The sequence below is a fragment of the Astatotilapia calliptera genome, chromosome 3 (genome assembly GCF_964374335.1).
Source record: "Astatotilapia calliptera chromosome 3, fAstCal68.1, whole genome shotgun sequence".
Classification (NCBI taxonomy): Eukaryota; Metazoa; Chordata; class Actinopteri; order Cichliformes; family Cichlidae; genus Astatotilapia; species Astatotilapia calliptera.
The window spans coordinates 23,277,696-23,291,520 of NC_137424.1; the positions used below are offsets into that span (position 1 = coordinate 23,277,696).

The 13,825-nt window shown below is 58.5% G+C and overlaps 6 non-coding genes across 6 annotated transcripts; all 6 read right to left on the minus strand.

The window, feature by feature from the left end:
• Positions 1-1,472: 1,472 nt before the first annotated feature.
• On the minus strand, positions 1,473-1,591 carry LOC145427644 (5S ribosomal RNA). Its single transcript, XR_013908186.1, has one exon. It is a non-coding gene; the product is annotated as a 5S ribosomal RNA (ribosomal RNA).
• Positions 1,592-2,725: 1,134 nt separating this feature from the next.
• Positions 2,726-2,844, minus strand: LOC145427646 (5S ribosomal RNA). Its single transcript, XR_013908188.1, has one exon. It is a non-coding gene; the product is annotated as a 5S ribosomal RNA (ribosomal RNA).
• Positions 2,845-4,019: 1,175 nt separating this feature from the next.
• On the minus strand, positions 4,020-4,138 carry LOC145426427 (5S ribosomal RNA). The gene has a single exon (XR_013907137.1). It is a non-coding gene; the product is annotated as a 5S ribosomal RNA (ribosomal RNA).
• A 4,175-nt stretch (positions 4,139-8,313) lies between these two features.
• Positions 8,314-8,432, minus strand: LOC145427647 (5S ribosomal RNA). The gene has a single exon (XR_013908189.1). It is a non-coding gene; the product is annotated as a 5S ribosomal RNA (ribosomal RNA).
• A 1,605-nt stretch (positions 8,433-10,037) lies between these two features.
• Positions 10,038-10,156, minus strand: LOC145427648 (5S ribosomal RNA). The gene has a single exon (XR_013908190.1). It is a non-coding gene; the product is annotated as a 5S ribosomal RNA (ribosomal RNA).
• Positions 10,157-11,291: 1,135 nt separating this feature from the next.
• Positions 11,292-11,410, minus strand: LOC145426428 (5S ribosomal RNA). Its single transcript, XR_013907138.1, has one exon. It is a non-coding gene; the product is annotated as a 5S ribosomal RNA (ribosomal RNA).
• Positions 11,411-13,825: the final 2,415 nt, after the last annotated feature.

A 13,825-nucleotide genomic window follows, 5' to 3' on the forward strand; every position in this document is an offset into this window, starting at 1 on the left:
AGAGCCACAGGCCATGGTGTGGTGTAAGTGGCCTCAGCCAGTGCCACAGGCCCTGGTGTGGTGTAAGTGGCCTGAGCAAGAGCCACAGACCCTGGTGTGGTGTAATTGGCCTCAATAGCAACTAATGCCCTGGTGTGGTGTAGGTGGCCTCAGCCAGCAGCCACAGGCCCTGGTGTGGTGTAAGTGGCCTCAGCCAGTGCCACAGGCCCTGGTGTGGTGTAAGGGGCCTCAATAGCAACTAATGCCCTGGTGTGGTGTAAGTGGCCTCAGCCAGCAGCCACAGGCACTGGTGTGGTGTAAGTGGCCTCAGCCAGCAGCCACAGGCCCTGGTGTGGTGTAAGTGGCCTCAGCCAGCAGCCACAGGCCCTGGTGTGGTGTAAGTGGCCTCAGCCAGCTGCCACAGGCCCTAGTGTGGTGTAAGTGGCCTCAGCCAGAAGCCACAGGCACTGGTGTGGTGTAAGTGCCCTCAGCCAGCAGCCACACGCCCTGGTGTGGTGTAAGTGACCTCAGCCAGCAGCCAAAGGCCCTGGTGTGGTGTAAGTGGCCTCAGCCAGCAGCCACAGGCCCTGGTGTGGTGTAAGTGGCCTCAGCCAGTGCCACAGGCCCTGGTGTGGTGTAAGTGGCCTGAGCAAGAGTCACAGACCCTGGTGTGGTGTAATTGGCCTCAATAGCAACTAATGCCCTGGTGTGGTGTAGGTGGCCTCAGCCAGCAGCCACAGGCCCTGGTGTGGTGTAAGTGGCCTCAGCCAGTGCCACAGGCCCTGGTGTGGTGTAAGTGGCCTGAGCAAGAGCCACAGGCCCTGGTGTGGTGTAAGTGGCCTCAGCCAGAAGCCACAGGCACTGGTGTGGTGTAAGTGCCCTCAGCCAGCAGCCACAGGCACTGGTGTGGTGTAAGTGACCTCAGCCAGCAGCCACAGGCCCTGGTGTGGTGTAAGTGGCCTCAGCCAGAAGCCACAGGCACTGGTGTGGTGTAAGTGCCCTCAGCCAGCAGCCACAGGCACTGGTGTGGTGTAAGTGACCTCAGCCAGCAGCCACATGCCCTGGTGTGGTGTAAGTGGCCTCAGCCAGCAGCCACAGGCCCTGGTGTGGTGTAAGTGGCCTCAGCCAGTGCCACAGGCCATGGTGTGGTGTAAGTGGCCTGAGCAAGAGCCACAGACCCTGGTGTGGTGTAATTGGCCTCAATAGCAACTAATGCCCTGGTGTGGTGTAAGTGGCCTCAGCCAGCAGCCACAGGCCCTGGTGTGGTGTAAGTGGCCTCAGCCAGCAGCCACAGGCCCTGATGTGGTGTAAGTGGCCCCAGCCGGTCACTCAGGCCCTGGTGTGGTGTAGGTGGCATCAGCTAGCAGCACAAGACATTGGAAAACAGCCAAAAGCAATGTCGTTAATGTGCCCTCATTAATGGGCAGCTGCTTTTGGTCTTTTAATACACCCCTTCTCTGGATCAAAAGCTGTTCAATGACATGAAAATGAAAGGCTTACAGCACCAGGTATTCCCAGGTAGTCTCCCATCCAAGTACTAACCAAGCCCAGCCCTGCTTAGCTTCCGAGATCAGACGAGGTCGGGCGTGCTCAGGGTGGTATGGCCGTAAGCTGCTGGCCCCAGCACAATGTCTCAATTTATGGATTCAACTATTTAGGTGGCAAGTACCTGAAGTTACGAAGACAATCCTTTAACCATACCTGCATGTTTGCATAATACCCTAACCCAAAGGCTCAGTTTAGCATTTATCTAACAGCACAGGCCCTGGATTGTTGAAGATGGCCTCAGGAACCAGCACAGGGCCTGGTGTGTTGTACATGGCCACAGCTAGCAGCACAGGGCCTGGTTTGGTGAAAATGGCCTCGGCCAGAAGCGCAGGGCCTGGTGTGATGTGAGTGGCCTGAGCAAGAGCCACAGGCCCTGGTGTGGTGTAAGTGGCCTCAGCCAGAAGCCACAGGCACTGGTGTGGTGTAAGTGGCCTCAGCCAGCAGCCACAGGCCCTGGTGTGGTGTAAGTGGCCTCAGCCAGCAGCCACAGGCCCTGGTGTGGTGTAAGTGGCCTCAGCCAGCAGCCACAGGCCCTGGTGTGGTGTAAGTGGCCTCAGCCAGAGCCACAGGCCCTGGTGTGGTGTAAGTGGCCTCAGCCAGTGCCACAGGCCCTGGTGTGGTGTAAGTGACCTATATAGCAACTAATGCCCTGGTGTGGTGTAAGTGGCCTCAGCCAGCAGCCACAGGCCCTGGTGTGGTGTAAGTGGCCTCAGCCACTGCCACAGGCCCTGGTGTGGTGTAAGTGGCCTCAATAGCAACTAAGGCCCTGGTGTGGTGTAGGTGGCCTCAGCCAGCAGCCACAGGCCCTGGTGTGGTGTAAGTGGCCTCAGCCAGTGCCACAGGCCCTGGTGTGGTGTAAGTGGCCTGAGCAAGAGCCACAGACCATGGTGTGGTGTAATTGGTCTCAATAGCAACTAATGCTCTGGTGTGGTGTAAGTGGCCTCAGCCAGCAGCCACAGGCCCTGGTGTGGTGTAAGTGGCCTCAGCCAGCAGCCACAGGCCCTGATGTGGTGTAAGTGGCCCCAGCCGGTCACTCAGGCCCTGGTGTGGTGTAGGTGGCATCAGCTAGCAGCACAAGACATTGGAAAACAGCCAAAAGCAATGTCGTTAATGTGCCCTCATTAATGGGCAGCTGCTTTTGGTCTTTTAATACACCCCTTCTCTGGATCAAAAGCGGTTCAATGACATGAAAATGAAAGGCTTACAGCACCAGGTATTCCCAGGTAGTCTCCCATCCAAGTACTAACCAAGCCCAGCCCTGCTTAGCTTCCGAGATCAGACGAGGTCGGGCGTGCTCAGGGTGGTATGGCCGTAAGCTGCTGGCCCCAGCACAATGTCTCAATTTATGGATTCAACTGATTAGGTGGCAAGTACCTGAAGTTACGAAGACAATCCTTTAACCATACCTGCATGTTTGCATAATACCCTAACCCAAAGGCTCAGTTTAGCATTTATCTAACAGCACAGGCCCTGGATTGTTGAAGATGGCCTCAGGAACCAGCACAGGGCCTGGTGTGTTGTACATGGCCACAGCTAGCAGCACAGGGCCTGGTTTGGTGAAGATGGCCTCGGCCAGAAGCGCAGGGCCTGGTGTGATGTGAGTGGCCTGAGCAAGAGCCACAGGCCCTGGTGTGGTGTAAGTGGCCTCAGCCAGAAGCCACAGGCACTGGTGTGGTGTAAGTGGCCTCAGCCAGCAGCCACAGGCCCTGGTGTGGTGTAAGTGGCCTCAGCCAGCAGCCACAGGCCCTGGTGTGGTGTAAGTGGCCTCAGCCAGAGCCACAGGCCGTGGTGTGGTGTAAGTGGCCTCAGCCAGTGCCACAGGCCCTGGTGTGGTGTAAGTGGCCTGAGCAAGAGCCACAGACCCTGGTGTGGTGTAATTGGCCTCAATAGCAACTAATGCCCTGGTGTGGTGTAGGTGGCCTCAGCCAGCAGCCACAGGCCCTGGTGTGGTGTAAGTGGCCTCAGCCAGCAGCCACAGGCCCTGGTGTGGTGTAAGTGGCCTGAGCAAGAGCCACAGACCCTGGTGTGGTGTAATTGGCCTCAATAGCAACTAAGGCCCTGGTGTGGTGTAGGTGGCCTCAGCCAGCAGCCACAGGCCCTGGTGTGGTGTAAGTGGCCTCAGCCAGCAGCCACAGGCCCTGGTGTGGTGTAAGTGGCCTCAGCCAGCAGCCACAGGCCCTGATGTGGTGTAAGTGGCCTCAGCCAGAGCCACAGGCCCTGGTGTGGTGTAAGTGGCCTCAGCCAGCAGCCACAGGCCCTGGTGTGGTGTAAGTGGCCTCAGCCAGAGCCACAGGCCCTGATGTGGTGTAAGTGGCCCCAGCCGGTCACTCAGGCCCTGGTGTGGTGTAGGTGGCATCAGCTAGCAGCACAAGACATTGGAAAACAGCCAAAAGCAATGTCGTTAATGTGCCCTCATTAATGGGCAGCTGCTTTTGGTCTTTTAATACACCCCTTCTCTGGATCAAAAGCGGTTCAATGACATGAAAATGAAAGGCTTACAGCACCAGGTATTCCCAGGCAGTCTCCCATCCAAGTACTAACCAAGCCCAGCCCTGCTTAGCTTCCGAGATCAGACGAGGTCGGGCGTGCTCAGGGTGGTATGGCCGTAAGCTGCTGGCCCCAGCACAATGTCTCAATTTATGGATTCAACTGATTAGGTGGCAAGTACCTGAAGTTACGAAGACAATCCTTTAACCATACCTGCATGTTTCCATAATACCCTAACCCAAAGGCTCAGTTTAGCATTTATCTAACAGCACAGGCCCTGGTGTGTTGTACATGGCCACAGCTAGCAGCACAGGGCCTGGTTTGGTGAAGATGGCCTCGGCCAGAAGCGCAGGGCCTGGTGTGATGTGAGTGGCCTGAGCAAGAGCCACAGGCCCTGGTGTGGTGTAAGTGGCCTCAGCCAGAAGCCACAGGCACTGGTGTGGTGTAAGTGGCCTCAGCCAGCAGCCACAGGCCCTGGTGTGGTGTAAGTGGCCTCAGCCAGCAGCCACAGGCCCTGGTGTGGTGTAAATGGCCTCAGCCAGCAGCCACAGGCCCTGGTGTGGTGTAAGTGGCCTCAGCCAGAGCCACAGGCCCTGGTGTGGTGTAAGTGGCCTCAGCCAGTGCCACAGGCCCTGGTGTGGTGTAAGTGGCCTGAGCAAGAGCCACAGACCCTGGTGTGGTGTAATTGGCCTCAATAGCAACTAATGCCCTGGTGAGGTGTAGGTGGCCTCAGCCAGCAGCCACAGGCCCTGGTGTGGTGTAAGTGGCCTCAGCCAGTGCCACAGGCCCTGGTGTGGTGTAAGGGGCCTCAATAGCAACTAATGCCCTGGTGTGGTGTAAGTGGCCTCAGCCAGCAGCCACAGGCACTGGTGTGGTGTAAGTGGCCTCAGCCAGCAGCCACAGGCCCTGGTGTGGTGTAAGTGGCCTCAGCCAGCAGCCACAGGCCCTGGTGTGGTGTAAGTGGCCTGAGCCAGCTGCCACAGGCCCTGGTGTGGTGTAAGTGGCCTCAGCCAGAAGCCACAGGTACTGGTGTTGTGTAAGTGCCCTCAGCCAGCAGCCACAGGCCCTGGTGTGGTGTAAGTGACCTCAGCCAGCAGCCACAGGCCCTGGTGTGGTGTAAGTGGCCTCAGCCAGCAGCCACAGGCCCTGGTGTGGTGTAAGTGGCCTCAGCCAGTGCCACAGGCCCTGGTGTGGTGTAAGTGGCCTGAGCAAGAGTCACAGACCCTGGTGTGGTGTAATTGGCCTCAATAGCAACTAATGCCCTGGTGTGGTGTAGGTGGCCTCAGCCAGCAGCCACAGGCCCTGGTGTGGTGTAAGTGGCCTCAGCCAGTGCCACAGGCCCTGGTGTGGTGTAAGGGGCCTCAATAGCAACTAATGCCCTGGTGTGGTGTAAGTGGCCTCAGCCAGCAGCCACAGGCACTGGTGTGGTGTAAGTGCCCTCAGCCAGCAGCCACAGGCCCTGGTGTGGTGTAAGTGGCCTCAGCCAGCAGCCACAGGCCCTGGTGTGGTGTAAGTGGCCTCAGCAAGAGCCACAGGCCCTGGTGTGGTGTAAGTGGCCTCAGCCAGAAGCCACAGGCACTGGTGTGGTGTAAGTGCCCTCAGCCAGCAGCCACAGGCACTGGTGTGGTGTAAGTGACCTCAGCCAGCAGCCACAGGCCCTGGTGTGGTGTAAGTGGCCTCAGCCAGCAGCCACAGGCCCTGGTGTGGTGTAAGTGGCCTCAGCCAGTGCCACAGGCCCTAGTGTGGTGTAAGTGGCCTGAGCAAGAGTCACAGACCCTGGTGTGGTGTAATTGGCCTCAATAGCAACTAATGCCCTGGTGTGGTGTAGGTGGCCTCAGCCAGCAGCCACAGGCCCTGGTGTGGTGTAAGTGGCCTCAGCCAGTGCCACAGGCCCTGATGTGGTGTAAGTGGCCTGAGCAAGAGCCACAGACCCTGGTGTGGTGTAATTGGCCTCAATAGCAACTAATGCCCTGGTGTGGTGTAAGTGGCCTCAGCCAGAAGCCACAGGCACTGGTGTGGTGTAAGTGGCCTCAGCCAGCAGCCACAGGCCCTGATGTGGTGTAAGTGGCCCCAGCCAGCAGCCACAGGCCCTGGTGTGGTGTAAGTGGCCTCAGCCAAAAGCCACAGGCACTGGTGTGGTGTAAGTGCCCTCAGCCAGCAGCCACAGGCACTGGTGTGGTGTAAGTGACCTCAGCCAGCAGCCACAGGCCCTGGTGTGGTGTAAGTGGCCTCAGCCAGCAGCCACAGGCCCTGGTGTGGTGTAAGTGGCCTCAGCCAGTGCCACAGGCCCTGGTGTGGTGTAAGTGGCCTGAGCAAGAGTCACAGACCCTGGTGTGGTGTAATTGGCCTCAATAGCAACTAATGCCCTGGTGTGGTGTAAGTGGCCTCAGCCAGCAGCCACAGGCCCTGGTGTGGTGTAAGTGGCCTGAGCAAGAGCCACAGGCCCTGGTGTGGTGTAAGTGGCCTCAGCCAGAAGCCACAGGCACTGGTGTGGTGTAAGTGGCCTCAGCCAGCAGCCACAGTCCCTGGTGTGGTGAAAGTGGCCTCAGCCAGCAGCCACAGGCCCTGGTGTGGTGTAAATGGCCTCAGCCAGCAGCCACAGGCCCTGGTGTGGTGTAAGTGGCCTCAGCCAGAGCCACAGGCCATGGTGTGGTGTAAGTGGCCTCAGCCAGTGCCACAGGCCCTGGTGTGGTGTAAGTGGCCTGAGCAAGAGCCACAGACCCTGGTGTGGTGTAATTGGCCTCAATAGCAACTAATGCCCTGGTGTGGTGTAGGTGGCCTCAGCCAGCAGCCACAGGCCCTGGTGTGGTGTAAGTGGCCTCAGCCAGTGCCACAGGCCCTGGTGTGGTGTAAGGGGCCTCAATAGCAACTAATGCCCTGGTGTGGTGTAAGTGGCCTCAGCCACCAGCCACAGGCACTGGTGTGGTGTAAGTGGCCTCAGCCAGCAGCCACAGGCCCTGGTGTGGTGTAAGTGGCCTCAGCCAGCAGCCACAGGCCCTGGTGTGGTGTAAGTGGCCTGAGCCAGCTGCCACAGGCCGTAGTGTGGTGTAAGTGGCCTCAGCCAGAAGCCACAGGCACTGGTGTGGTGTAAGTGCCCTCAGCCAGCAGCCACACGCCCTGGTGTGGTGTAAGTGACCTCAGCCAGCAGCCAAAGGCCCTGGTGTGGTGTAAGTGGCCTCAGCCAGCAGCCACAGGCCCTGGTGTGGTGTAAGTGGCCTCAGCCAGTGCCACAGGCCCTGGTGTGGTGTAAGTGGCCTGAGCAAGAGTCACAGACCCTGGTGTGGTGTAATTGGCCTCAATAGCAACTAATGCCCTGGTGTGGTGTAGGTGGCCTCAGCCAGCAGCCACAGGCCCTGGTGTGGTGTAAGTGGCCTCAGCCAGTGCCACAGGCCCTGGTGTGGTGTAAGTGGCCTGAGCAAGAGCCACAGGCCCTGGTGTGGTGTAAGTGGCCTCAGCCAGAAGCCACAGGCACTGGTGTGGTGTAAGTGCCCTCAGCCAGCAGCCACAGGCACTGGTGTGGTGTAAGTGACCTCAGCCAGCAGCCACAGGCCCTGGTGTGGTGTAAGTGGCCTCAGCCAGCAGCCACAGGCCCTGGTGTGGTGTAAGTGGCCTCAGCCAGAAGCCACAGGCACTGGTGTGGTGTAAGTGCCCTCAGCCAGCAGCCACAGGCACTGGTGTGGTGTAAGTGACCTCAGCCAGCAGCCACATGCCCTGGTGTGGTGTAAGTGGCCTCAGCCAGCAGCCACAGGCCCTGGTGTGGTGTAAGTGGCCTCAGCCAGTGCCACAGGCCCTGGTGTGGTGTAAGTGGCCTGAGCAAGAGTCACAGACGCTGGTGTGGTGTAATTGGCCTCAATAGCAACTAATGCCCTGGTGTGGTGTAGGTGGCCTCAGCCAACAGCCACAGGCCCTGGTGTGGTGTAAGTGGCCTCAGCCAGTGCCACAGGCCATGGTGTGGTGTAAGTGGCCTGAGCAAGAGCCACAGACCCTGGTGTGGTGTAATTGGCCTCAATAGCAACTAATGCCCTGGTGTGGTGTAAGTGGCCTCAGCCAGCAGCCACAGGCCCTGGTGTGGTGTAAGTGGCCTCAGCCAGCAGCCACAGGCCCTGATGTGGTGTAAGTGGCCCCAGCCGGTCACTCAGGCCCTGGTGTGGTGTAGGTGGCATCAGCTAGCAGCACAAGACATTGGAAAACAGCCAAAAGCAATGTCGTTAATGTGCCCTCATTAATGGGCAGCTGCTTTTGGTCTTTTAATACACCCCTTCTCTGGATCAAAAGCTGTTCAATGACATGAAAATGAAAGGCTTACAGCACCAGGTATTCCCAGGTAGTCTCCCATCCAAGTACTAACCAAGCCCAGCCCTGCTTAGCTTCCGAGATCAGACGAGGTCGGGCGTGCTCAGGGTGGTATGGCCGTAAGCTGCTGGCCCCAGCACAATGTCTCAATTTATGGATTCAACTGATTAGGTGGCAAGTACCTGAAGTTACGAAGACAATCCTTTAACCATACCTGCATGTTTGCATAATACCCTAACCCAAAGGCTCAGTTTAGCATTTATCTAACAGCACAGGCCCTGGATTGTTGAAGATGGCCTCAGGAACCAGCACAGGGCCTGGTGTGTTGTACATGGCCACAGCTAGCAGCACAGGGCCTGGTTTGGTGAAAATGGCCTCGGCCAGAAGCGCAGGGCCTGGTGTGATGTGAGTGGCCTGAGCCAGAAGCCACAGGCACTGGTGTGGTGTAAGTGGCCTCAGCCAGCAGCCACAGGCCCTGGTGTGGTGTAAGTGGCCTCAGCCAGAGCCACAGGCCCTGGTGTGGTGTAAGTGGCCTCAGCCAGTGCCACAGGCCCTGGTGTGGTGTAAGTGGCCTGAGCAAGAGCCAAAGACCCTGGTGTGGTGTAATTGGCCTCAATAGCAACTAATGCCCTGGTGTGGTGTAGGTGGCCTCAGCCAGCAGCCACAGGCCCTGGTGTGGTGTAAGTGGCCTCAATAGCAACTAATGCCCTGGTGTGGTGTAAGTGGCCTCAGCCAGCAGCCACAGGCCCTGGTGTGGTGTAAGTGGCCTGAGCAAGAGCCACAGACCCTGGTGTGGTGTAATTGGCCTCAATAGCAACTAAGACCCTGGTGTGGTGTAGGTGGCCTCAGCCAGCAGCCACAGGCCCTGGTGTGGTGTAAGTGGCCTCAGCCAGCAGCCACAGGCCCTGGTGTGGTGTAAGTGGCCTCAGCCAGCAGCCACAGGCCCTGGTGTGGTGTAAGTGGCCTCAGCCAGCAGCCACAGGCCCTGGTGTGGTGTAAGTGGCCTCAGCCAGCAGCCACAGGCCCTGGTGTGGTGTAAGTGGCCTCAGCCAGCAGCCACAGGCCCTGGTGTGGTGTAAGTGGCCTCAGCCAGAGCCACAGGCCCTGGTGTGGTGTAAGTGGCCTCAGCCAGTGCCACAGGCCCTGGTGTGGTGTAAGTGACCTATATAGCAACTAATGCCCTGGTGTGGTGTAAGTGGCCTCAGCCAGCAGCCACAGGCCCTGGTGTGGTGTAAGTGGCCTCAGCCACTGCCACAGGCCCTGGTGTGGTGTAAGTGGCCTCAATAGCAACTAAGGCCCTGGTGTGGTGTAGGTGGCCTCAGCCAGCAGCCACAGGCCCTGGTGTGGTGTAAGTGGCCTCAGCCAGTGCCACAGGCCCTGGTGTGGTGTAAGTGGCCTGAGCAAGAGCCACAGACCATGGTGTGGTGTAATTGGTCTCAATAGCAACTAATGCTCTGGTGTGGTGTAAGTGGCCTCAGCCAGCAGCCACAGGCCCTGGTGTGGTGTAAGTGGCCTCAGCCAGCAGCCACAGGCCCTGATGTGGTGTAAGTGGCCCCAGCCGGTCACTCAGGCCCTGGTGTGGTGTAGGTGGCATCAGCTAGCAGCACAAGACATTGGAAAACAGCCAAAAGCAATGTCGTTAATGTGCCCTCATTAATGGGCAGCTGCTTTTGGTCTTTTAATACACCCCTTCTCTGGATCAAAAGCGGTTCAATGACATGAAAATGAAAGGCTTACAGCACCAGGTATTCCCAGGTAGTCTCCCATCCAAGTACTAACCAAGCCCAGCCCTGCTTAGCTTCCGAGATCAGACGAGGTCGGGCGTGCTCAGGGTGGTATGGCCGTAAGCTGCTGGCCCCAGCACAATGTCTCAATTTATGGATTCAACTGATTAGGTGGCAAGTACCTGAAGTTACGAAGACAATCCTTTAACCATACCTGCATGTTTGCATAATACCCTAACCCAAAGGCTCAGTTTAGCATTTATCTAACAGCACAGGCCCTGGATTGTTGAAGATGGCCTCAGGAACCAGCACAGGGCCTGGTGTGTTGTACATGGCCACAGCTAGCAGCACAGGGCCTGGTTTGGTGAAGATGGCCTCGGCCAGAAGCGCAGGGCCTGGTGTGATGTGAGTGGCCTGAGCAAGAGCCACAGGCCCTGGTGTGGTGTAAGTGGCCTCAGCCAGAAGCCACAGGCCCTGGTGTGGTGTAAGTGGCCTCAGCCAGCAGCCACAGGCCCTGGTGTGGTGTAAGTGGCCTCAGCCAGAGCCACAGGCCCTGGTGTGGTGTAAGTGGCCTCAGCCAGTGCCACAGGCCCTGGTGTGGTGTAAGTGGCCTGAGCAAGAGCCACAGACCCTGGTGTGGTGTAATTGGCCTCAATAGCAACTAATGCCCTGGTGTGGTGTAGGTGGCCTCAGCCAGCAGCCACAGGCCCTGGTGTGGTGTAAGTGGCCTCAGCCAGCAGCCACAGGCCCTGGTGTGGTGTAAGTGGCCTGAGCAAGAGCCACAGACCCTGGTGTGGTGTAATTGGCCTCAATAGCAACTAAGGCCCTGGTGTGGTGTAGGTGGCCTCAGCCAGCAGCCACAGGCCCTGGTGTGGTGTAAGTGGCCTCAGCCAGCAGCCACAGGCCCTGGTGTGGTGTAAGTGGCCTCAGCCAGCAGCCACAGGCCCTGATGTGGTGTAAGTGGCCTCAGCCAGAGCCACAGGCCCTGGTGTGGTGTAAGTGGCCTCAGCCAGCAGCCACAGGCCCTGGTGTGGTGTAAGTGGCCTCAGCCAGAGCCACAGGCCCTGATGTGGTGTAAGTGGCCCCAGCCGGTCACTCAGGCCCTGGTGTGGTGTAGGTGGCATCAGCTAGCAGCACAAGACATTGGAAAACAGCCAAAAGCAATGTCGTTAATGTGCCCTCATTAATGGGCAGCTGCTTTTGGTCTTTTAATACACCCCTTCTCTGGATCAAAAGCGGTTCAATGACATGAAAATGAAAGGCTTACAGCACCAGGTATTCCCAGGCAGTCTCCCATCCAAGTACTAACCAAGCCCAGCCCTGCTTAGCTTCCGAGATCAGACGAGGTCGGGCGTGCTCAGGGTGGTATGGCCGTAAGCTGCTGGCCCCAGCACAATGTCTCAATTTATGGATTCAACTGATTAGGTGGCAAGTACCTGAAGTTACGAAGACAATCCTTTAACCATACCTGCATGTTTCCATAATACCCTAACCCAAAGGCTCAGTTTAGCATTTATCTAACAGCACAGGCCCTGGTGTGTTGTACATGGCCACAGCTAGCAGCACAGGGCCTGGTTTGGTGAAGATGGCCTCGGCCAGAAGCGCAGGGCCTGGTGTGATGTGAGTGGCCTGAGCAAGAGCCACAGGCCCTGGTGTGGTGTAAGTGGCCTCAGCCAGAAGCCACAGGCACTGGTGTGGTGTAAGTGGCCTCAGCCAGCAGCCACAGGCCCTGGTGTGGTGTAAGTGGCCTCAGCCAGCAGCCACAGGCCCTGGTGTGGTGTAAATGGCCTCAGCCAGCAGCCACAGGCCCTGGTGTGGTGTAAGTGGCCTCAGCCAGAGCCACAGGCCCTGGTGTGGTGTAAGTGGCCTCAGCCAGTGCCACAGGCCCTGGTGTGGTGTAAGTGGCCTGAGCAAGAGCCACAGACCCTGGTGTGGTGTAATTGGCCTCAATAGCAACTAATGCCCTGGTGAGGTGTAGGTGGCCTCAGCCAGCAGCCACAGGCCCTGGTGTGGTGTAAGTGGCCTCAGCCAGTGCCACAGGCCCTGGTGTGGTGTAAGGGGCCTCAATAGCAACTAATGCCCTGGTGTGGTGTAAGTGGCCTCAGCCAGCAGCCACAGGCACTGGTGTGGTGTAAGTGGCCTCAGCCAGCAGCCACAGGCCCTGGTGTGGTGTAAGTGGCCTCAGCCAGCAGCCACAGGCCCTGGTGTGGTGTAAGTGGCCTGAGCCAGCTGCCACAGGCCCTGGTGTGGTGTAAGTGGCCTCAGCCAGAAGCCACAGGTACTGGTGTTGTGTAAGTGCCCTCAGCCAGCAGCCACAGGCCCTGGTGTGGTGTAAGTGACCTCAGCCAGCAGCCACAGGCCCTGGTGTGGTGTAAGTGGCCTCAGTCAGCAGCCACAGGCCCTGGTGTGGTGTAAGTGGCCTCAGCCAGTGCCACAGGCCCTGGTGTGGTGTAAGTGGCCTGAGCAAGAGTCACAGACCCTGGTGTGGTGTAATTGGCCTCAATAGCAACTAATGCCCTGGTGTGGTGTAGGTGGCCTCAGCCAGCAGCCACAGGCCCTGGTGTGGTGTAAGTGGCCTCAGCCAGTGCCACAGGCCCTGGTGTGGTGTAAGGGGCCTCAATAGCAACTAATGCCCTGGTGTGGTGTAAGTGGCCTCAGCCAGCAGCCACAGGCACTGGTGTGGTGTAAGTGCCCTCAGCCAGCAGCCACAGGCCCTGGTGTGGTGTAAGTGGCCTCAGCCAGCAGCCACAGGCCCTGGTGTGGTGTAAGTGGCCTCAGCAAGAGCCACAGGCCCTGGTGTGGTGTAAGTGGCCTCAGCCAGAAGCCACAGGCACTGGTGTGGTGTAAGTGCCCTCAGCCAGCAGCCACAGGCACTGGTGTGGTGTAAGTGACCTCAGCCAGCAGCCACAGGCCCTGGTGTGGTGTAAGTGGCCTCAGCCAGCAGCCACAGGCCCTGGTGTGGTGTAAGTGGCCTCAGCCAGTGCCACAGGCCCTAGTGTGGTGTAAGTGGCCTGAGCAAGAGTCACAGACCCTGGTGTGGTGTAATTGGCCTCAATAGCAACTAATGCCCTGGTGTGGTGTAGGTGGCCTCAGCCAGCAGCCACAGGCCCTGGTGTGGTGTAAGTGGCCTCAGCCAGTGCCACAGGCCCTGATGTGGTGTAAGTGGCCTGAGCAAGAGCCACAGACCCTGGTGTGGTGTAATTGGCCTCAATAGCAACTAATGCCCTGGTGTGGTGTAAGTGGCCTCAGCCAGAAGCCACAGGCACTGGTGTGGTGTAAGTGGCCTCAGCCAGCAGCCACAGGCCCTGATGTGGTGTAAGTGGCCCCAGCCAGCAGCCACAGGCCCTGGTGTGGTGTAAGTGGCCTCAGCCAAAAGCCACAGGCACTGGTGTGGTGTAAGTGCCCTCAGCCAGCAGCCACAGGCACTGGTGTGGTGTAAGTGACCTCAGCCAGCAGCCACAGGCCCTGGTGTGGTGTAAGTGGCCTCAGCCAGCAGCCACAGGCCCTGGTGTGGTGTAAGTGGCCTCAGCCAGTGCCACAGGCCCTGGTGTGGTGTAAGTGGCCTGAGCAAGAGTCACAGACCCTGGTGTGGTGTAATTGGCCTCAATAGCAACTAATGCCCTGGTGTGGTGTAAGTGGCCTCAGCCAGCAGCCACAGGCCCTGGTGTGGTGTAAGTGGCCTGAGCAAGAGCCACAGGCCCTGGTGTGGTGTAAGTGGCCTCAGCCAGAAGCCACAGGCACTGGTGTGGTGTAAGTGGCCTCAGCCAGCAGCCACAGTCCCTGGTGTGGTGAAA